This window comes from Bidens hawaiensis, unplaced genomic scaffold, assembly GCF_021521415.1.
Source record: "Bidens hawaiensis isolate Kalapana, Puna unplaced genomic scaffold, B.hawaiensis_p1.1 tig00009843_1, whole genome shotgun sequence".
Classification (NCBI taxonomy): Eukaryota; Viridiplantae; Streptophyta; class Magnoliopsida; order Asterales; family Asteraceae; genus Bidens; species Bidens hawaiensis.
The window spans coordinates 715,155-740,529 of NW_027491738.1; the positions used below are offsets into that span (position 1 = coordinate 715,155).

Consider the following 25,375-nt stretch of genomic DNA (forward strand, 5'->3'; position numbering starts at 1 on the left):
GCCTGGAAACATGAAGATATGACAGGTGTCTCTAAATCCATAATTACTTATAAACTTGGTATAGATAAATCTTTCAGGCCGGTACATCACAAGCGAAGGAAGTTTGCTCCTGAGAGAAATGCTATCATACAAGAAGAAGTGCAGAAGCTGCTCAAAACTAAGATGATAAGAGAGGTCCAATATCCTAGATGGTTGGCCAATCTAGTTGTAGTCCAGAAGAAGAATGGAAAGTGGAGAGTGTGTGCGGACTTCACAAACCTGAATAAGGCTTGTCCAAAAGACCCATTTCCACTCCCACACATTGACTCAATGGTGGATGCAACTGCTGGCCATGAACTGCTAACCTTCACGGATGCATCCTCAGGATTTCAACAAATTCAAATGGAGCCTTCGGATCAAGAAGATATAACCTTCATGACTCCCACAGGTATATATTGTTATACTGCAATGCCTTTTGAACTAAAATATGCAGGTGCAACATACCAGAGGCTAGTCAACATGATGTTCAAAGACTAACTGGGGGACACGATGGAAGTCTACATAGACGACATGGTGGTAAAGTCAAGAAAGGCTGAGGATCATCTCAAAGACTTGGCAACAGCATTTAACATCCTGGATGAGTATAACATGAAGCTGAATCTAGCCAAGTGTCATTTTGGTGTCAAAGCAGGAAAGTTTTTTGGATACATGGTCACCAAGAGAGGAATAGAAGCAAGCCCTGAGCAAATCAAAGCTATCCTGGATATCAAATCACCAAGAAATGTCAAAGATGTATAAAGATTGATAGGCAGAATAGCAGCTCTCAACAGATTCATCTCAAGATCTTTAGAGAATTGTAAAGACTTCTATGATATCCTGAGGAAGAATCAAAAGTTCGAATGGGGAGAAAAGCAAGAAAGGGCATTGGTATCCTTGAAGGAATACTTATCCTCAGTACCACTCCTGATAAAACCAGTTGATGGTGAACCATTATCCTTGTACTTAGCTGTTTCCGGAAGTGCAATAAGTGCTGTCTTAGTCAAAGATCATGAAGGTCAACAACATTCAATATATTATGTAAGTAAAAGCCTACTAGATGCTGAATCCAGGTATTCTTATCTTGAAAAATTAAGTTTAGCACTTATAATGGCTTCTACTAAACTAAGACATTACTTTGAAACTCATGCTATACATGTAAAGACTAACTATCCTATTAAGGCTGTTTTGAGAAAACCAGAAATGTCAGGTAGGATAGCAAAGTGGGCTGTAAACCTTAGTGCATACGATATCTTGTATGAGCCAAGGACAGCCATCAAATCTTAGGCACTTGCCGACTTTGTGGCTGATTTTAGCCAGGATATACTTGTAGAAGTAGAAAAAGAAGTTCAGCAATTGAAAATCAAGGAGAGCTGGACCTTGCCTACTGATGGTGCCTCCAACATAAGAGGAACAGGTCTAGGTATCCTACTAAAATCGCCACAGCGGAGCATTATACCTCTATCTACATCTTGTGAATTTTAGACTACTAATAATGAGGCTGAGTATGAAGCCTTAATTGCTGGTTTACAACTAGCTAAGGATATGAAGGTCAAGTATCTTCAAGTTTATATTGATTCATTATTATTAGCTAACCATTTTAATGGCTCTTATGCAGTAAATGCAGAAAACCTCAGCAATTAGCTATGTGTTTCGAAACATTCGATATAGTACAGATACCAAGGGTAGAAAACACTGAAGCAGATGCCCTAGCAAATTTGGCATCAGCTCTCAAGATACCAGATGATGTCAAGATACCCATCGTACATATCTTGACTCTAGCAACAAAGGAGAACCAAGAAGTCCTGGAGACTTCGAATCCTGAAGATGATCCAGTATCTTGGACTCGTCCCATAATACGGTATCTTCAGAATACGAGATACCAGAAGGAGAAAATCCCAGAGCTTTCCGAATGAAGGTAACCCAGTATATTATCCTAAATGATATTTTATATAGAAAATCACTTGCAGGTCCATTCTTGAGATGCTTGGAATATCATGAAGTGCAAGAAGTTCTCAAGGATATACATGAAGGTGATTGTGGAAACCACACTAGGGGCAGAGCCTTAGTATCAAAGATACTAAGAACAGGTTACTTCTGGGTGACAATGAAGAAGGATGCAATGAACTTCTCCAGGAAATGTGATGCTTGTCAAAGACACAGCAACATATTGCATCAACCAGCTGAACCACTACATCCTATCATATCCCCGTGGCCATTTATGAAATGGGGAATGGATATTGTGGGAAAGCTGCTCAAGACTCCTGGTGGAAAAGTCTTTATGTTTCCATGATAGATTACTTCTCCAAGTGGATCGAAGCCGAGGCGTTTGTCCAAGTCAAAGAGAAAGATGTGATCTCATTCATCAAACGCAATATCCTGACAAGATTTGGTATCCCGGCAGAGATTGTTTGTGACAATGGATCACAGTTCATCAGTAGTAGAACAACCAACTTTTTTGAAAGTTGGGGAATCAAGATGGTGACTTCAACTCCAGCACATCCTCAAGCTAACGGTCAAGCAGAATCTAGTAACAAGATCATCATCAACAATTTGAAGAAGAAATTGGGATCCAATAAGGGAAAATGGGCTGAAGAACTACCATTTGTTCTTTGAGCTGATAGGACCACTTCAAAAAATGCAATGGGACAAACACCTTTCTCTTTGGTGTTTGGGCCGAAGCTTTTATCCATACAGAGATGGTGATCCCCACAGTAAGAACCAGCATCCAATATACTAAGTCAAACAACCAAAGCCTTACTAAAGACCTAAATACCATTAATGAACTCAGAGATCTCGCTAAGATCAGAATGGCAACATACCAACAAAGAATAGCCAAGTCCCACAATGAGAATATCAGGATTCGAAGATTCCAAGTAGGAGATATAATGTTAAGAAAGGAATTTCAGAATACCAATAATCCAGCAGACGGAAAGCTGGCCCCCAAGTGGGAAGGTCCTTACTTGATTGATTCAGAAGCAGGAAAAGGGGCCTACAGATTAACCACTATGGAAGGTGTTCCTATACCAAGAGCTTGGAATGATATCCATCTTAAGGCATATTTTTGCTAGTATCCTTGACTGGTATGATCGTATCCTCAACAATTCAGGATAAAGGCATGTTCCTTTATATATTTTTACATTATTACATATTTAAACTTTTTATTAAGTTTACTGACTTAAGCATCTAGCTAACACCCACCCCTCATCAAGAGTTTAGTTTTTTACAGTTATCCTAAGGATACGTTATCTTGACAACAGTTAGAGGCTGATCACCTCCCACATGAATATGATATCCTTGATATCTTCGAAGGTTTAAAGGTCTTCACCTTTCTAACGAACGCCTGGAGCGCACGAATATGATATCCTTGATATCTTCTAAGGTTTAAAGGTCTTCACCTTTCTAATGCCGCCTGGAGCGCACGATGATTCGAATATAGTTCGAGGCAGGCGGACCAGACCAGCTGATAATCCGTTTGTTGTTGGCTATATACAGAATCTTTAAGATAAGTGGCAGACGTGTCACACATATGGTTTATAACATTTTCATGTTATCTAAGGTTTATAACATTTTCATGTTATCTAAAGTTTCGGCATTTTCATGTCCACACGTTTGGGACTTTCCCCAGTTTTATCTAAGGTTTAGACATTTTCATGTCTCTCAAGTAATGGCCTTGTCGCTAGAAAATAGGCTTTATCACCAGTAAGCAGGCTCTATCGCCCGTAAATGGGCTTTATCGCCAGAATTATCTAACATTGTTTTGACAGATCTGAGATCAGCTAGGTCACTAAAGATATGACGTTACTAAGTTGTTTTTTAACTTAGAAAATCTCGAAAGAATGGTGAATAAAAAGACCAGCAATTGGGGACATCGTATGTAAGTTTGTCAAATTTATTATCATCTGTGGAGGTACACTTTTATACATAATCTTTCCTTTACGTTTTGTTTGAAATATGATCTTTTGGCTCAATTGTGTCAAATCTCAATTATTGAGGTTTTAAACATATATACTCTGGATGTGTTATCCTTAAAGTATTTTTCTAAATATATTAAGGACATGTTCTCCACAATACACCAACCTCAAATATTTATTTTTTAATATGATAATTTTTGGGACTTTATTTCATAGATATATTTAACATATCTTACTTTAGGAAGTTTAAAACCATTTTGGATGTGTTATGTTAAAAACATATCAAATTTATTTTTCTTAGAAATATTTGTCAACACTTTAGATTCAAGGATATATTGTCTTTTAAATATTTTATCTCAATGCATGATTGAACTTAAAAACATATTTTTTAGATATAATTCTTAGAATATTTTACTCTAAAGTATAAAGAGTTTAAGAAATATGTTTAGGATATGTTATCCTCAATATAGTCTATTTCAAAAACTTAAAATTGTTTCACAAGACGTGTTCTAATTAAAACATATTCGGATAAATTATCTAAAATGACATACAAAACACAATGCTAAATCCACAAGATCATATCATTACTAACATTAAGTGCAGATAGATAAAAAGACAATGCAAGGGCTTCGCCTTCAACAAGTGGAAGATCCCTCCACCCAAGCATTGCTAGATGTTCAAAAGTCAAGATAACATGGGCTTCATCTTGAAAAGTCAAGATCCCTTCACCCATGTATCCTATTATCCTAAGCATTATTGTTAAAAGACGGGAAAGTAAATTGTTCAACAAAACAGCCATTACAAGCCAACATCAAACCACAAACAAACATACTTAAAAAACTGGGCTCAGACCTTGTCTTTTCCACCTTCATTGCCCAGTTGCGCCTCATCACCAGCTGCTTTCACCGCATCCTTGATCGCCACCTCCAAAGCCTCTTCAGCTTCCTTCTCCATTTCACTCGGACCCGGCTCTTCCACTTTCTCTCCGCCACGATCTTCTCCCAAGCGACCACATCCCAAAAGGGAGTCTCCAACCCAGCAGCCTTAGTCTCCTGAGCCTGGACTTGATGACAGAAAGCATAAGTTTTTTACTCAAGGTGATTGAAGATAAAGAGCAAAGAGAGAAAGAAATTTACTTGGATAATGATCGGGTGAAGGTTTAAAATATTTATCCAAGATAAACATAAGATGACAAAGGGGTTTTGACGGTTCTATGGACGATCGACACATGCAGCTTATCCACTCCATCTGCATAATTCGAGATTCAAAAAATAATAGTTGTTAACCACCTTTTATAGCCGTTAATTTTGGGGACAATTGTTAGGGATCGGATTTTCGGCGTCCTTAGCAAACAGTATGTTCAGGACAACTTCAAGACACGGTATCCTCCATGGTAACAGGTATCCTAAATATGTTATATGACTAACAATTTGCTTGCAGCCTTTCCTTATTTACCTGGTCAAGATATGTCATCATGATTGACAAAAGATCCGGACTTGCTGTTATTAGAACGTGGCTGAAAAGGAAACGTGCTCATTAAGGGGATTAACGGCTAATTGGATTTAGTCCATAGTTTCCTAAATTATATAAAAGTTAGCTTTATTTTTGTAATAAATAGAGCCGAACTCGGATCATAACACACACACTAGACACACGAGACTTACTAGTACTCGCATTCTCAGTAATCACGATCGAGTTTGATCTCCATACTTGTAACCACTTTTTGTTATTAATAAACCGGTGGTGATAATTTTCACCGCCCGGGATTTTTTTCTTGTTATCCTCAGGATAACGAGTTTTTTCCTCGCAACAAATCTCTATGTTCAAATCATCTTTACAAGCACCTAGTCCCATTTTACTAATTTGGTTGTAAAATCACGTTTGTTAATTTTTGACCAAAATAGTAGGGGTTATAAATACTGTATCCTCTTGATCAGATGGTTCCATCTGGATTTGTTGAAATACTGACGAAGCATCCATAAAGGTCAACATTTCATGCCCTGCGGTAGCATCCACCATAGAGTCAATGTGGGGTAGAAGGAAAGGATCCTTAGGACATGCCTTATTTAAATCAGTAAAATCGACACATACCCTCCATTTTCCGTTTTTCTTTTGAACTACAACCACATTGGCTAACCATTTTGGATATTTTACTTCTCTAATCATAGTTGCCTTTAGTAGTTTCTGTACCTCTTCTTGGATGATCGTGTTTCTTTCCGAAGCAAATTTCCTTCTCTTTTGATGAATAGGCCTGAAAGAAGGATCAATTCCAAGTTTATGGGTTATGTCATATCTTCGTGCCTCCACGCAAAGGTTGAATTTCTTCGTTGTAAGAAGGATACTAGATCCTTCTCAATGGATTCTTGTATTTCAACTCCTATTAGGAATTTGCCGTCAGGATTCTATGAGTACAAGACCACTTCCTTAGAATCTTGTTCCCCAGTCTCCATGATATTTCTTCTTGATTTCTGTAATTGCTATGCTTCTCTCTGATTTTTTGTAGGCTTCATTGAAGAAATATAGCAGTCCTTAGCATCTTGCTGGTCGCTCTCGATCTTCGCTATACCCCATGAGGTAGGCAGCTTTACACATTGGTGGTAGGTAGAGGGAACTGCCTTTATTTCGTGTATCCATGGCCTGCCAAGAATAACATTGCAAAAAGACAAGGAATCTATGACACAAAATTTTTGAATAGAATTTATGCCCTCTATATATATGGGTAGTTTGATGTCCCCCAATGTATTCTTCATTTCCCCACTGAATCCTATAAGAACTGAGGATTGTGGGACAATTTCTGATTCTGGGATATTCATCCTTCTGAGTACTTCCAATTGGATGATGCTAACTGAACTTCCTCCATCAATGAGTATCCTACGAACATAATGGTTAGAAATAAATAATGTAATGACTAAACCCTCGTGGTGAGGATCCTAGACATTGACTCGATCATTCTCATCGAAGGAGATAACTTTTTGCTCGGCTGTTGTAGAGGTCCCGATCGGCCTTTCACCATTCTCCAGTTTGCACTCTTTGGCGTACTTTTTTGCACCTGAATATGAAGTTCCGCATATATCAGAGCCTCTAAAGATCATGTTGATAACTTGAGCATCTGGGGGAGGTGGAGCAGCCTTCTCCGGGACTGGTTTAGGATCCTGGGTCATGGACTTTTTTCTTTCAAACAATTCCTTGAGATAACCCTTGCCGAGGAGGTACCATATCTCCTTTCTTAAGGCTATGCAGTCTTCCGTCACATGGCCAAAGTCTTCGTAAGAGGCACACCATTTGGATTTGTCTTTGGGGGGTGGTGCCTTCTCATTCTTTCTTGGCCATCTTGCTCTGTCACCCAAGTTCCTAACAGCAAGTATTACTCCTCCCATATCTACGGAGAAGCAGTGATCAGATATTCTTGGGAAATCTTCATCGTCTTCTTCCTCTTCCACAGCATTAATCTTCTGGGCATTCGGTTTAGCGTATGGTTTGGAGTTGTTGTTTTTGAAGTAGGCTCCCTATTTCCTGTCTTGAAAAGATTCATTTTTTGTTGGGGTACTCAGTTGATCTTGTATTCTTTGATCCTCCTCCAACCTGTTGAATCTTAAAGCTCTGTTTCAGACTTCATCTAAATTCCTGCAAGGGGTCATCACAAGATCTTGATAAAATGGGGAGTCCTTTTGTAACCCCATCTTAAATGCCTCAACAGCTGTCGGGACATCCAAGTTTAGAATTTCCAAGGCCTCCCTTCCGAAACTAGTAAGGAACTGCCTAAGGGGTTCCCCATGAGGTTGGACAACTCTATACAAATCACTAGTTAATTTTTCGACGGATCTACTGCATGAAAATAGACTATTAAACAGATTGAATAAATGAGAAAATGAAGTAATAGAATAAGGAGGAAGACTTAGCAGCCATTTGAGAGTGGATCCGGAGAGGATTGAGCCAAAGCCTTTACATAAGTAAGCTTCTTTCAACCTTTCCGGGATTGGGTTGATTTCCATTCTCTCACGGTATAAGGCTACATGTTCCTCAGGATCCATGGATCCATCATATAACTTCATGCTAGGAGCAATGAAGCGCTTTGGTATTTCAGCATCATAAATTGGTGGAACGAATCTGGATATGTTATGGCTTTCTGCTGGTAGCTCTGGAATAGGTTTGATGACTCCTGTCACACCCCAACTTAAGGCGGAAATACCGGAGCGTGATCCGATTGCTCACAGCTCGAAGATACTATCATATATAAAAGGTGATAATATCTAATTAATTATTTTATTTAAAAATACACACCATATCCAAGTATAGCAAACAATATAGGTATATGAATGTAAACTCAAATAAGATTTTCTTTTTTATATCCTAAGGTCTTGTCTACGTGTCCAACTTCAGTCTTCAATACAAGCATTCCTGCATATGCGTAGAATGGATTTTTGTCAACAAACATGTTGAGTCAGTTTATCACCAATCTTTGACACCAAAAATAATGTTAATATAATAAATAAACAAAACGTATAAATACGGTAATGAAATCAAACCATAAGCAAATAAGTTGTCGACTAAACCATTGCCAAGCGAATCGGGCACCGGTAAATCAACTATGAGCAAATAAATAGAGTAAAACCGTTGCCGAGCGAATCGGGCGGTGGTCAATGAGAACCCTCTCCAAGGGCATATGTCAAGCGATTTCATACAAAGGTAAATAAGCACATAACAAGTAGATTTGATTAATCACGCAAAATTACACGTTTGCTATTTTTGATATATATGTATATATATAGTATGATATACGCATATGTTTCCAAAATTTTTTTAGGAAACCGAGTAAAATAGGGGAATGATAAAACTCACCTTAGATGGAAGGCAAGTGAATATAATTAAGAATAAACGAGTCAACGGATAAGCGAGTCACCCAATACGTGTCAAACGAGATTAATGATCAGATCCCGGAAAGTGAATGAACAAGGAGATATAACGTGCCAAAGGTCTTAAAGCAAGCAAAGTCAACGAACAAGTCTTGTATCTTCAACGAATACGCAAAATCCGAAGGGTTTGGGAATGACCAGAGGTAGGTGACGGTTGGAGGAGGTGTATTAGGGTTAGATTAAAGTTTCCACCAGGGAATTATGATGTGTTTATATAGGAATAGATAAAACGAACTAATTATGGCTTTTTGGCCCGTTTAAGCAAGTAAATATTTTTTAATGAAAGAATCAAGGATTATAAACATCAATATTCGTTCTTAGGCAGTAAATAATGAATTGGAATTTGTATTTTAGTTATATCGTGTTTACTTGATCCTTAATTCACTCAAACATGCCTAATTACATGATTTTATACCTTATATGAGGTAATAAACAAAATTGAACTTGGATTATGCCCAGACTTCTCACCGCGCTTCGCGATCATGGGGGCCTTCCCCGTCGCGCGGCTCCCCAGGGGCAGGGAGGAAATGTTTTGATTTTTGACATATTTAGTCCTTGAAGTTTGATCTTAGGCTACTTATTGAACTTTTTATGAAATAACTAAGGTTTAAACATTATCTAAAGTTTGAGGGTAAAATACGAACATTAGAAACTTAAATATTTGATTCTTGATTAATAATAATAATCTAAAACATTCCCGGGTTTGGGTTATGAGTAAACGAATACGATTTAGAAAATCCGAAATGTTACAACTCCTTGTACACTCGATATCATATCCTTGAGCTTTTGTAGCTCACGGGCTATGGTTTGATTAATCCCGGTATCTTGCACACCACCATGATTAGTGCCAAAAGATAAATTATCGTAAGTGTTACCTCTTGCGTGATCAAAAGATCTCGCTTCATAGCTGCATCTGGGGTACACGGTTTCAGCATCTGTTGATACATGTTTTGTACGTTTCGGTCTTTATTTTTTTATTATTATATTATGATTTACTGTAAAGGGCATTTTGGTAATTATATATTCCCATTCCCCTTACGTGTAAGGCACATTCGTTACCTTGTAACGAATGTGTCACATTCGTATAATGTAAGTTCTATTCGTTAACCCTGTTTAACGAATGGGACATAACGAATGTAGGGCATTCGCTATGTGTAATGTATAACGAATAAGTTGATTTATTCGTTAGTCTTTAATGTAACGAATGACTCATTCATTAAGGTTATCTTAACGAATGAGGTCATCCTCTATATATATCCTGTAAGATATTTGTTTAATGTAACAGTTCTTATTATCTCTCTCTCTCTCAAGTGTCGTTACTCTGCCCGATTGTGCTCTCAATACACGCAGTATACACAGTTAAAGTATCCTCGCCTAATCGTATCCATAATCAACGAATGAATCGATGTCATCATAAGATCTAGATCCATACAGGCTCTTTCAGCATTAAGAGTTAGTCCATCGGGAGCAGTGGTTTGCATGGGTATGAAGTCACCTTCATGGACCTCAAATGGCCTTGACCGTGGTTCCTTCCCATAAGGATAATAGGATTCTGGATGCTGATGGACGATGAATTCTGTTTGGAAGCCCAAGGATCCTAGTTGGAAAACGTAGGATCCTTGAAGTTGGTAGTTGGAGGATCCTTGACGGAAGCCTGAGGGTCCAGATTGGAAGGCCAAGGATCCTTGTGAATGATGGTTGGAGGATCTTAAATGTTGACCTAAGGATCCTTGTTGAAGGATAGATGATCCTTGTGAGTATTGGTCAGAGTATCCTTTCTAAAAGAGGTTTGAGGATCCCTGTCGAGGATAAGAGGATGTTGGACATCTTTGACCCGGGAAATCCGGGGTGCCAAAGTCAAGCATTTTCGGCATGATGGGACTTGCGTCTTTAGCAGTCTTCTTAGTCTTTTTGATCTCCTAGATCTCATGGAGGATCTTCTAGTTGGTCTTGTTCTGCTGCTCCATATAGTTCTTCATCTGTGAACATAAAACAGAAACATCATTGTTAGTAGTTACCGTTTGGGAGACAGAAGTGGATTTTGGTCCGGAGAAAACAACAGTCCCCTTCTTCTGAGAAACGATTAAGGGTTTTTGTGGCTTCGTCGAGATAGGTAGCGGTGGAAAAGTCACTTGAGCCGGGACACTTGAAGCCGCGGTTGTGGAAACAGCTTTTCCTTAAGAGGCCATTGAGTGATAACTTTGAAATTAGGGATTGAATAAAGGTAAGGAATTTTTGTGATTAAAGCACCAATAGCCCCACGTTGGGCGCCAAATAATTTTGGTCAAAAATCGGTCTAAGGATCAAGTAACCAAATTAGTTTGTGAGGATTGGTTCTAATATGAACAATATGAACGAAAATGACAATTCTAGAAAATGAACACGAAGATTTATACGAGGAAAAGCCCTTAGTAACTAGTATCCCGCCGACATAAAAACCTCGGGTAGTGAAAACTATCACCACCGATTATATTGAACTTGAAAAGATTACAAATGGTGGAATTATAGCCGATCGTGAGTACAAAGTGTTTGCTATAAGTTCTTAATGCTAAAGTGTTGTGTGTGTTGATCAGCTGTAATTCGATATATATATATATAAGGAAGTACAACGGCTAATACCTAACTAAGCTACAATCTCAACCACGTTCACTTTACTTTTTCAACTTGACCGTTTAAGAGCTTGGACGAGAAGGGGAGATTAGGTAAAATAACTCATCCGCAAGAATAGGGATTCCAGTAAACACGTGCTATACCTGCAAAAAATAGATTAAAATATAATCGAAGTCGACTACTCAGGATCCTTAGTCATGGTAACAGTTGCCAATGATAATTGATCTTCGAGGATCAAAGATCCTGGTCCCAACAGTATTAGCTAGAATGTGTGGATTTGTGTACTTTGATGGTCATTTAACGCTAACATTGTTGTTTTTATTTGAATTGTTAGGGAGCATTCTAACCATTCCAAGTCCTATCATAGAGAGTTTGCAAATCGTTCCACTCTTTTATAAGGTTTACCCCATCAAAAGTCACCATTTTCCTGTTTGTTTATCTATCGATTACCCCATCACAAGTTACCACTATAACTATATGTCTTATTAAATACAAAGATCATTTGTTGTGTTTTTGAGTATTTTCATATCCATCATTCATTTTGGTATAATGATCATCGTTTGTCTTGAATAAAGGTTGAGTTGTTTGGAAAACATAGTAAAAACACAAACTTGTGAAGACCGACTTCACTCATATGAACCAATGGCCATCAACTTATTTCTACAACATGACATCAATTGAACATATGAATCTCTAAAGATCAACTTCGTTCCAAGATTAATAAACCAACAACTTCACTCAATCAAGGAAATGATACAAATTTGGGGAATTAATTGGGGCAAGATGAAAGTGAATGTTGAAAGGGCAAAAGTGTAGGGTAGTGAAAATTGAAAAGTTACAGGGTAATGACATTCCCGTATACAAGTATAATACTTGGCCTGCTTAGACTCAGACTTAATGCATAAAGTTCGAGTTAGACTTTGTCTAAACTCATCTAGATTCGACCTTTTAAGTTTTACTGATGCGTATTCAATAGCTCACAAATGGCCTAGCTTGTTCGCACTTTACATTCTACGGTCTAAATGTGACAATTAGAAACCAAATATATTTTATAGTTCAATTTTTATCTAAGTTGGATTATTTACAAGTTTGAGGCTTAGATTGTAAATTTTCAAAGTCTGAGTGCTGAAGTTGACTAAACTGGAACATAAGGGTGGTTGTGAGCTCCACAGTCAAAGTAAAGGGTCCGTACTGAAATGTTATGGCTATATAATAATAATAATAATAATAATAATAATATATTCATCAATTTGTAAGTCATCTCTTCTGTTGATCGTTTCATTGTTTTAATTTTCGGTTTTCGTTTGAATTCAAATTACTACTAATTTGATGTGCGTAGATGGAGAATGAACATTATAAATTTGGGCCGCATAATATTGATCCATAAGCAGTGTTTGTTATGGTATTTCTTAATTATTAGACATTTGGTTTATTATGTCATTTGTTTTTAGTTCAGGGGGTTCTCTGTAACTTCTTTATGGTACTTATAGTCTTTTGACGTATGAATGAAAACAATCGAATATTTGGTTAATTCATTCTATCTTCTAGTTTTCTTTCTCCACAAGGTTCTAACCCTAACAAGGGTATCAGAGCATTCCGGTCGATCCCTATCAGAATCATCCATCACCATGAAAAACACCAGAAACCAAGATGTTGATAACTCTCCCAATGAGCATCAGAAGGCTATTGCTGAACTTCAGGCCTCTCTCGCGAACATGATGCATCAGCAAGAACAAATCTTGAAGAATTCGAATGAAGACGTTAGTTCCGGCAGCTATTCTGGAGCGTTTGGGAACCAAGACCCGAACAAAAATAGCCAATCGATAATGGTGGGAAAGGTTGAATTTCCCAAATTCAATGGCGAAGATGTTGAAGGATTGGTATACCGGTGTGAACAATTCTTTGCAGTTGACGAGACACCAGAGAATATGAGACTTATGAACGCGGTCATTCACCTCGAAGGAGACGCAATCCAGTGGCATACAGCCTTTATGAAGATCCGGGAATCATCCGGAATCGGAACAGATATATCATGGAGAGACTATGTATTAGCCATCACTACTCGTTTCTCGAATGCAATGTTTGAGGACGCAATGGAAGAGTTGGCATCTCTCAATCAGGGAGATGACTTACAAGTATATAACTCAGCTTTTGATAGGTTGCTTAATAAGGTTACGATTAGTGAGTCACAAGCGATTAGTTTCTATGTGAAGGGGTTGAAATCGAAAATCAAAGGCCCGATTAAGATGTTTAAACCTTGAACCCTACATGAGGCTTACGGGTTGGCAAGAATCCAAAATATTAACAATATGAACCTAATGAACACCATTACGGGGAAGGGTGTTCCTTTGAAAACTTCAGAAACGACCCCTATCACACCACCAGTAAACGCCACTAAACTGCCTTTACTGCTGGCCCCATACTCAAACACAACTAGGGAGCAACCACTAAGCTTAATACTACCAACAACCCACGTTGGCTAACCAGCAAAGAGTTGGAACGCAAACGAGCGAAGGGTGAGTGTTTTTGGTGCACCGAAAAGTTTGTACCGGGTCATAAGTGCACAAAAAATCAATTGTTTATTATCGAGGTTAACGATGATGATGAAGTTACTGAAGGGGACGAATCAGACCCCTAGATTTCTATTCATGCATTAACCGGGCTGCCCTCTTACTTGACAATGAGGATTATGGGTTCGATGGGGACGCGCCAACTTCATATCCTAATTGACTCAGGTTCGACTCACAATTTTATTGACAGCAAGTTAGCCAAGAAACTTCAATGTCCGGTTAAAGATATTCCTTCAATTAAAGTGGGTGTAGCAGATGGCAATCAACTTCAGTGTAGGCAGCTTTGCCCCGAGTTTCAATGGACTATGGAGGGTAAATGGTTCACAACCGAGGTCCTTCTTATTCCATTAGAAAACTATGACACGATCCTAGGTGTCCAATGGTTATCTCCACTGGAAGCCATTCTGTGGAACTTTCAAAAAATGACAAGTTTAAGATAGATGGGGTGGCTTGTGAGCTTAAAGGCATTGAGAATAACAAGTTTCTGGTGTTTTCTAAAAAAAAAATGGGGTCCATCTTACATAAGCAAGCCAAGAGTAATTCTTTTCAACTATTTAGCATACAACTCACACAACCTCAGGTGCCCTTTGATTCAAAAATTGTACCAGGGAAGGACGACTGCATATGGCAGCCTCTATTTACCGAGTTCAGGGATGTGTTCCCAACACTCACCAGTTTACCGCTCGAGCGTAAATTTGATCATAAGATTGTTTAAAGGAGGGTACGAAATCGATTAGTCAACGTCCATACCGGTACCCAGTGGTACAAAAAGATGTTATCGAGAAAACGACCCGGGAAATTTTGGAAGCAGGTATTATACGTGGCAGCCAAAGCGACTTCGCTGCACCGGTTGTCTTAGTTAAGAAAAAAGACGGTCAGTGGCGGATGTGTATGGACTATCGGAGGTTAAATGAAGCAACGGTAAAAAAATAAGTTTCGTATTCCCCTTATTGAAGAATTGTTAGACGAGCTTGGTGGTGCGGCGGTATTTTCTAAACTCGACTTGCGATCGGGTTATCAACAGGTCCGAATGTGTCCAGAAGACATCCACAAAACAGCCTTTCGCACGCACGAAGGTCACTACGAATTTCTTGTAATGCCGTTTGGCCTTACGAATGCCCCGGCGACCTTTCAGGCACTTATGAACCACGTTTTCCAGCCACTTTTGAGGAAAGGGGTGCTAGTGTTTTTTGACGACATTCTAGTATACAGCTAAGACAACAAGCAACACTTAGCCCATCTTGAACAAGTACTTCGGCTAATCCGAGAGCACAAGTTGTTTGCCAAACAGTCTAAATGTGTTTTTGGGGGCCAAGCACTCGAGTACTTGGGACACGTAATTTCAAGGGAAGGGGTTAGCACCGACCCTTCCAAGGTCGAGGCCATCACTAACTGGCCGACACCCAAAACGCAGAAACAACTCAGGGGATTCTTAGGTTTAGCCGGCTACTACCGCCGGTTTATACGATCCTTCGGGGTCATTGCAAAACCATTAACAGGTCTTTTAAAAAAGGATGCTTTTGGATGGCATGAAGGTGCTCAAATAGCCTTCGATCAGCTCAAATCGGCCTTGTCATCAGCCCCTGTTCTCGCCTTACCAGACTTCTCTAAGCAGTTTGTGATCGAGACTGATGCATCGGCTTATGGTATAGGGGCGGTATTGATGCAAGACAAACACCCCATTTCCTTTATTAGCAAGGCATTATCTGCCAAACAACAGGCCCTATCGGTTTATGAAAAGGAGTTGTTGGCGATCCTAATGGCGGTGAAGCAGTGGCGTTATTATCTTGTAACCGGGCATTTTTCTTATCCTCACAGATCAACAGGGTCTAAAACATTTACTAACCCAAAAGGTGACAACGCCTCTCCAACATAAATGGCTCGCCAAACTAATGGGTTACAGTTACTCCATTGACTATAAAAAAGGGAAGGAGAACATGGCGGCCAATGCATTATCACGGGTGCATGGGGTATCATTATTCACTGCTGTAGTGAACTCTTTTGAACCCATACTCATGCAACGAATCATCACTAGCCAACAAGACGACGAGCAACTTCAAGGAATAATGAATAAACTTAAAGGTGGTGAGGTGGTACCAAATTTTAAATGGAATGCGGAATGGTTGACAAGGAAGGGTAAACTTATGGTGGGCGGTGATAAACAATTAAGGAAAGACATTGTGAAACTTTGCCACGGTTCGCCGATCAGGGGCCACTCGGGAATTCATGCATCCATGCAAAGGGTGGGTAAAAGGTATGTTCTATTGGAAAGGGATCACCAAAATGGTTAGACAAATTATATGAAATTGTGACGTTTGCATGCGAGCCAAGCACGAAAATGTGGCATAGCCGGGTCTATTGCAACCGCTACCCATACATAACACGGTGTGGACCGATATCTCTATGGACTTTATCGGCGGCCTCCCTAAGTCGAAAGGTAATGACACAATCTTGGTGGTAGTCGATCGGCTCACGAAATACAGTCACTTTATACTACTTCGACACCCTTTCGCCGCAGCCGATGTGGTTCAACTGTTCATCGATAACATATTCAAGCTCCATGGTTGTCCTAGCTCGATAGTATCTGACCGGGACCCGATATTTATGAGTGTTTTTTGGAAGGAATTTTTAGCATTATAGGGCATCACGGCGAATTTATCAACGGCTTACCACCCCCAATCGGATGGTCAGGCCGAGGTGGTGAACTGGTGTTTAGAGGGTTATTTACGTTGCATGACAATGGAATGACCGCATACTTGGGCTAAGTGGGTTCCTTTAGCCGAGTGGTGGTACAACACTACATTTCATACGTCGATCAACATGACTCCGTTTGAAGCATTATATGGGTATCCTCCTCCTCTCTATATTCCTTATATTAAGAAGGATGCGGGTAAAGGAGAATTGGATGAGTTTCTAACGGACAAAGAAAAAACAATCAAATTATTGAAACAGTCCCTTACGAAGGCCCAAAACAGAATGAAGCAGCAAGCGGATAAGAAGCGGTCGGAACGTGAACTTGAGGTGGGTACTTGGGTGTATCTTAAACTACGGCCCTATATGCAAAACTCTATGCGGGTTCATAAACATTCGAAACTCACTCCAAAGTACTTCGGTCCGTTTTTGGTATTAGAAAGGATTTGTAAGGTGGCCTACCGGTTGGACCTCCCCGATGAAGCGCAAATACGTTGCTCCTGCAACCAGCCCCGGGTCCACCTGAGAAGATTCTGCCCGTTCCGGTAGATTCACGGTTTCGACTACGGCCTGAGGAAGTGATTAAGAAAAAGATGGTAAAGCGTGGTAACAGGGTTGCCATCAAAGTGCTAGTTCGTTGGAACAATCAGACAGCTAATGTAGCAACGTGGGAATACTTAGATGACATGAAGCTTCGCTTGCCTGATTTCATTGAGTTTACTTTTTGAAGACAAAAATGGTTAAGGGAGGGGTATTGTTATGGTATTTCTTAATTATTAGACATTTGGTTTATTATGTCATTTGTTTTTAGTTCAGGGGGTTCTATGTAACTTCTTTATGGTACTTATAGTCTTTTGACATATGAATGAAAACAATCGAATATTTGGTTAATTCATTCTATCCTCTAGTTTTCTTTCTCCACAAGGTTCTAACCCTAACAGTGTTCTACTCCACTCATCTGTCATATGCTTTGGTCAATCTCCGCCCTGCTCTTCCCGGTAATTGTTTTTATTATTCTTGGCTTTTGTTATTGTTTTAGGCATCTGATCACAAAAGAATTATATAATCTCTGTTCCTGTAACTGTATTAATTAAGAGTTTAGATGCGCGTTCTATAATTATATTTATAGGGGGGTAAATGAGCCGAGCCCGACCTCAGCTGATTTTGACTAACGAGAGCTCAAGTGCAGCTTGTTAGTTTTTTTTTTCTTTTTCTTCAAGCTCGGCTCATCATCGTAGTACTCAGTAAATCCCACAAATAATTTGAGAAAACCCTTAAACGAGCCTAAGCTCGGCTCATGTAGTATGATAGTACCTTAAACGAGCCACAACTTGGTTGTGCGGTACGAAATTAATACATAGAAGTCCAAAAGAGGTAAAACTTAAAAATACACAAGGCTCAAGCTTGCAAAAACTCAGTTTGTTTTGAGCCTTTTATCTATCCGATCTTGAGTAGCTTGCAAGTGGTTTGGTTCATTTGCATCCTTATCTATAAACCTAACCAATTAGTGTATAGCTCTCAAGTTTCCTTTCATTATCTCAACCTAATGGTAATAAAGGAAATAATAGGATTCGGACATGTTAATGTGATACGGTTTATTTCAGAAAATTAGGATTATGACTTGTTCTAATTTTTATTTGCAGGTCATATCCTTGAACAACACCACTTGGTGTAATGCTACAAAATTATGATCAGAAATATTTTATGTGGTTTTTGTTCTGTAGTTATGCTTTTGGTCTGCAAATGTTAAGACTTAGTAATGGATAATCAGGTCTGACTTATACATTGCCTATAACGGGCCAAATAAGCTAACTTAAAAAGATAACCTAATTTAAAAATAGGTTCAATAAGTTAAGTGGATTAAAGGTGTCAAAATTCACCCAGAGTGTATTCACATTTAGTTCATCACGCCATTTGTTTTTTGAGAATTTAATCTATTTGGTTAACTTGACAATGAATCACATGTGCTTGTTATCCCAAGGTGTGAAGTCAAACGCTTTGTTGACCTTACAATCGATGAGACTAACGACTTGTGGATTTTAGCCAAAAAGTTGGGAAACAGCTTGAGAACTACCACAAAGCTTCTTCACTTACATTTGCCATCCAAGTAAGCTTGTTATATAAATCAACTTAATTTTTTTTGTCCATTCATGTTTTATGCTTGTGGTACATCTCTATATGTGTTAATAATTAATGATAAATTTTAACCCGTGCTTTAAAATTTATGTAAATCTTGTTACATGACGGTCCTCACTTAGGACAAACAGTTCCTCATCTTCATATCCATATTGTTGTCACACCCCGCCTTCGGGCCTAGGCGTGTGACTCACAGTTGGTTCCAATCATGTCAATTTATCAAAGGTTGCAGCGGAAAATGTTAATTTAAAATATTTACTTTTATAACATAGGAAATTAAATACCCTTGTTTGTTTTACAAAATTACTTGTTTAAAAACAACTTTTACATATCCATCATTACAAAATTAGTTGAGCCACCAACTGCATTCTATTCCTAGTGATCTTCTATCTCCACTGGCATATCCACCACTATACATTACTCCTGATTACCTGAAAACAGTTTTAAAATACGTCAGCTATATGCTGGTGAACACCCAGACTCGATAAAAGGTTTTCACAATTCGTAATGACACAACACCAATAGCATTCAACGACTCAGTGGGTCTCAATCCCATCTAATCGGACTAAACATACGTACAAAACACATAATTGGACTTCACTCGCCCTAGAGACAGTCACTTGCCTCATGGTCAGTATGTTTGTAGTGTGCCCACTACAGTACATATATGTAAGGATCCAGACACATGTGTATTTTAGTCTGTGTGTTTAGTACTATCTTGTATCAAAAAGTTTTAGTTTGAACCAATCCTCGTGTAAATATTGTTCATAATTCTTTACATATGATAACAGTCCATAGTTTACAAGAATAAATATCTTTCAAAAGGACAGTATATAGACGTATTCACGTGGTAAAAATATTCACACTATAAAAAGATGGAGCATATTCACCTTTTGATATAATCAATGTACTTCATTGATATATTCTTGATCTCTATCTCGAACCTATGAGAATAACATTTTATAAATAACTAGATCTACAATCTAGCTTTAGATCTGTAGTCTATTTGCATAACCTTTACCTTGATATTCATTTATCTTATAAGACATTTATATGCTATGTTTCTTCATCATGAAGAAACTTGTATATCGAATTTCTTCTTTCATAAGAAATATCTTTATATAAAATAAAGAAATAATTATTTCATCTATCATCTTATCTTATGAAAGCTATACTTCACTTATTTATCTGATCAAGGTATAGACTATGATGTTCAGTTTATTTGTACATATATTAACTTGTTAACTTAGGCATTTTATTAGTTTAGTCTAGGAACTTTGGTACTTCATATGTGTTTATTGTGTTTCAGGTCACAGGTACTTAATGCGCTTAATTTGGACTTGTACGAGCACGGAATCAAGACCTAGGATGTCCAGCACGCAAATCGAGGCAGTTATTTGGATTTGCTGAGTGAAGCCCCCCATCGCGTAGCGCGATGGGTGTGGAAGGCAGGGCATCGCACTATTCGATGCCCTTCATTTTATACTGCGTTGACTTTTGGTCCATCGCGTAGCGTGATGGACCAGAGGAGGAGACCATCGTGCTACGTGATGGTTCGCACAAACGGGAAAGTTAGGGTTTGATATTATATTACGTTTTGATTACCCTAGACGCTATTATCGAGTTTCCAGAGCAGTTTCCAAGGAGAATAGCAGCATTCCATCACTTCCAATCATCTCAAGGCCTCATACATGCTCTATATCATCTATATCGAAGCCCTAGAGATGCCGAGACGCGGCTAGACCCTTCGAGTCATACCCGGGATGTATAGTTTGTAATCTTTCAGTTTATTTCTCATGTACTAGAACAACTAATTTTAATTGTCTTTGTGTTAATCTATGAGTATTGATGTTTAGTATGTTCGTACAATCAGTCGGTTTAGGTTTATTTCGATCAGAACGATTAGTTTGTCGATTGCTATAATAATTGCTCATAGGATTGTTATGACCTATTAATTACAAGAAAGCATACGTTTTCCCTTAGTTGAGTCACACTGGCAGGGACCGTTTGATAACCAGTGCCGTGTGTTAGCGAGTGTGGATGCCTAAGGTTTAACCGGTTAGTCAGTCTGTAGTTGACACAAGATAGTTTATCTGTTATGTGCATGAGATTGCTGTTTGATTGCTTACTTGAATTCCCGGGTGTGATTTGCTTTGTTAATTGATTGAATATTTAAGCAATTGTTCGTTTCTTATAAAACTAAACTGTTTGCTAGTGTGATCAGCACTTTGTTAACTGAATCACTTCACAATGTTAGGAATCATTTTCACTGCACACTTACCACATACTCCTCGTGGTTCAACACCCTACTTACCCTAGCTTGCTTAGGTGATTAGGACACTGATTTAATAGTTTTTGACTAGATAGCGACAGTCTAGCATCAGACTATACCCCCGACTAGGGTCTAAGCCATATATAATAAAATAATCGGGCAGAACCCCTACCTTATAGGGCTTGTTTATACGAGATGCTTATACTTGATGCGGGCAGCACTTCTACTTGCACGTACTTCTAGACAACTAACATATTTTAAATTGATATGGATTTCAGCACAAAAATCGAGGTTAAGTATATGTGATATGATGGAGACTTCATCCCATGGATGCCTATTTATAGGCTGAACAGGACTTTTTTCGCGTCACGCAAAGGATTCTTCGCGTTGCGCGAAGGACAAACGTAGCTGCCATTATTATTTGAGTAAAGTGCTAAAATCGTCCTTAAGATTTGGTCAATATTGTGAATTTTGTCCAAAAAGATTTTTTTCCGCATAAGGACCATCGAGGTTTCCCGTTTGTTGCCAATTACGTCCAAATTGCTAACTCCGTTAATTTCATTCATTTACTCAGAGGCAAAATAGTCTTTTCAGTTTTTAAATATATTATTACTTACTTTAATATTTTATCACATATCTTCATCTCCATCAGTGCACCACTGCCACACCCCATCCCACCAACCCTAATAAGCCGCCACTCCAGCCACCACACCACCACAACTCCGACCGGCGGCCGCCTTCAACCACCCAAAAAATCTGGCTGCCATTTTACATCAATTGCCATTTGCAATCGCCACTTGCAACCACAACCGTCTATTTCTCCCGGTCTACTCGGCTACCCTCCAATCCAATCTCAGACAGCTATCCCTCCACAGTGCCACCATTGATGCAATGGACTAATCTTCGACGGCCACAACAAAAAACTCGACAAAGATCTACACTCCTCTCTAATCTCCAGCGAACACTGCTCCTTGGTCATACTGTCGTCACATTCACACCATCTCCTTCGTCTCTATTCGACTTACCTATCAAAACCCACACCAACACACTAAGAAACCACCACCGCCACAATAGTAAATCACCTCTGCATCTATAGATCTCATTCCTCCAAACCCTATTTCAACCTGCTATACCTTTAATTGGATCCCGCTTCTACGATTCATGATTCAACCAGATCTTCTAAATTGTACCTTGTATAGGGAAACTCATTTTAAAGAAGATGGTTGTAAATGGATCGACACGCACAGCTTGCAGGGAAACTCAATATGAAGAAGCTTGCGGTGATTTGAGTTTACGGTGGACCACTGTAAGGCCCCCGACCCGGGATCCCTACTTTCTCGCTGGTTGGACTTACTCATTCACATAATTCGTAAATCAAAGTTAATTAAAACATTTCACGGAATAAAAGTCAACCATTCGTACATAGCATAAACATCTTGTCTTAAAATAACTTAACATAAGTCTTTAAACATAAATTATAAATAACATGTGTCTCTTCTTTTCTTTGATGCCAGTCTTCCTTAATCACCACGTGTCTCCCTCAAGCCACCCGTCTCATCCTACTTACCTGCGTGCATACTAAAAGTCAGATACGCTGAGTGAGTTCTAGTTAATCAATTAACATACAATACATTCACGTCCATACTTATACGTGTCCGGAGATACGTATTTTGTACTTTACCTGCTATTACTCATTCATATATACTTTACATACATGCATATGTATTTACACACTTTCTTTCCTAATTTCCTAAGGCATACCGTAACTATCCTACTTCTACTATCTTGGATATTATCAGGGTCTGGTCCCTCAATCACAGATATTTTCAAGGGTCTGGTCCCTTCTATCCCAGATATTAATAGGGTCCGGTCCCTCTAATCTCAGATATTACCAGGGTCTGATCCATACTAACTCAGATATTATTAGGGTCTGATCCCTCTATCACAATCTCAGATATTATTAGGGTCTGGTCCCTTTGTCTCGTTTAACCATACGACCATACATGTCCCGTCAACTATCCATACGTTCAATTCACGCTTTCATTATCATACGTGCATACTTTACTTGCCTCATGTATATATACAATATACATACATATATCCATACGTTCATTTTATACTTTAATTATCGTACATGCATACTTTACCTGTCTCATAAATATATAATATACATACATACATATACACATTCTATCATATAAACATTATATAATAATAGCAATCAATGCATGATCGTACACGTATCACTTAGGATAAGCGTTTCAACTATCACATAGGAGTATGCATACATCCCCAAAAAACGTCACAGAGAAAGGGGCTATAACTCACCTGTTGACGATTCCTCACCGAATTAATAATAACTCCCTTCTTCAACTGAGTCCGACTAACTGTTAATAATGTACACGTATTAATCCTCTATAATCTCTTGTTATTCATTTCTTAAGTCAACGGGGTTAACTTTTAACTTAAATGAGCCGACATGTAATCTTCTTTATCTGTTCATATTGATTTAATATACTTAACCTTATCTTATTAATGAACCGTCATTATTAGTTTCTATTCTTAACGACATTTATTATTGTCGTATTTATATTTATTATTATATCACTTCATTATTATTCGTACTTATTATTATTATGTAATTGTATATTTTTGCAAGTTATCCTTCGTACTTAAGTTCCTTTCAATTTCTCCATTTACAACGGGCTTTTAAGTTTAATTGTTTATGGGCGGGTTTCATAAACCATTGGTTTGGCATAAGGCGGGTTGTGGGTTCTAAACGAGTAGGGCCTCAGGTTCGGGTTTCATTTACCTTGTATCCTTTACTTTTACCTTTCACGTTTAACATTATTATTATCATTATTATTAACAACATACTATTATTATTATAGGTTTATTATTTAAGTATTAACATTATTATAATACAATCCTTATTTATTATTATTATATATTTATATTTATATTATGTTTACTTCGTTATTATTAACTCACGTTCTTGACGCATTTGTAAGTTTACGTTTCCTTAAGCGAGTTCGGGTCGTGTCGGGTTCATATTTGACTCATGCTCGGTTAGGTTCTCATTTTTTTAAGCTAACTTTCATTTATAATCTCATTCCTTTACGTGAGGCGGTTCACGGGTCGTTAGACGAGTCAGGTTTCAGATTCGGGTCTTGCTTAAATCCTTGCATCCACCTCACTCTTTTACTATTATTAAAGTCTTGTTATTATTATTATTACTAGTATTTTTATTGTATTTATTATTATTATTATTATCTTTTATTATTATTATTATTAAAAGGACTTGGCAAATTACCAAAATGCCCCTCTATCCTTTACCAATTAGAACCCGTGACCTTCCCTACCCCTTTCTTAATCTTTGTCTTCTTCCTTTGCTTCTCAACGGGATGCCGCCGCCACCCCCTGTTCCTTCTCCGACAAGTACGACGGCGTGAGCCGGCGGCCAAGTCTCACGAGGTTACAAGCTTCGTCGCATGTGGAAGTTCGCATAAGGATTTTCGTTTAGGAATTTCGCTTAGGAGTTTCGCATAAAGGGTTTCGCTTGGCCGGAGCTTCGCATCCAGGTTTTTCGCATGGGTTTCGCATACCAGTTCGCATACAAGTTTTTCGCATGGGTTTTGCATACCAGTTCGCATACAAGTTCGCGTATGGGATGCAAAATCTCTGATTCGCATGGGATGCGAAATCCCTGATTCGCACGACTTATTTCCAGATCTGGTTGTCGATTAGTTTGGTGTTTGTCTGTTCTTATTTTGGATTCTGTTAAGGGAGCTTGGGTTTCGATCTCGAGGTTACAAGAGTCGGTTGAAAGGTTCGTGAAGAGATAGGTCCCAGCAGAGCCCAGTTGGACCCGCAAGACTCACCTTGAAGAGGGACGTCTGCGCAAGGACCAACTGGTTCCGCAGGACCCACCATGCTCAGAGATGAAGACCTTACGCGCAGTACGCCAGCTGTTCCCGCAGGGAAAGCCTCCCAATGGTGAAGTACCCCGCCTGTCCCCGCAGCTGCGGATACAAGCCATCAGGGAAGGCTACCCGCACTAATAGCAAGGCTACACGCACAAGGCACTAACTCAATAATTCAGTGTCACCTGAAGGAATGAGCAAGGTGGGAATACTCCCGCCCAAATGAGCCAGTCCGTATGCTTCTGGAAGATCTTTTGTACTATACCTGCCAAGGTATGGACAAAATAGACAAGATCTGACCAAAGCAGCCCATGAACCAATCACAGGGTGA

At 38.8% G+C, this 25,375-nt stretch overlaps 1 pseudogene; it reads left to right on the forward strand.

Moving 5' to 3' along the window:
• The first annotated feature begins 12,791 nt into the window (after positions 1-12,791).
• LOC143533715 (bifunctional bis(5'-adenosyl)-triphosphatase/adenylylsulfatase FHIT-like) overlaps positions 12,792-25,375 on the forward strand; it is a 28,397-nt pseudogene continuing 15,813 nt past the window's right edge.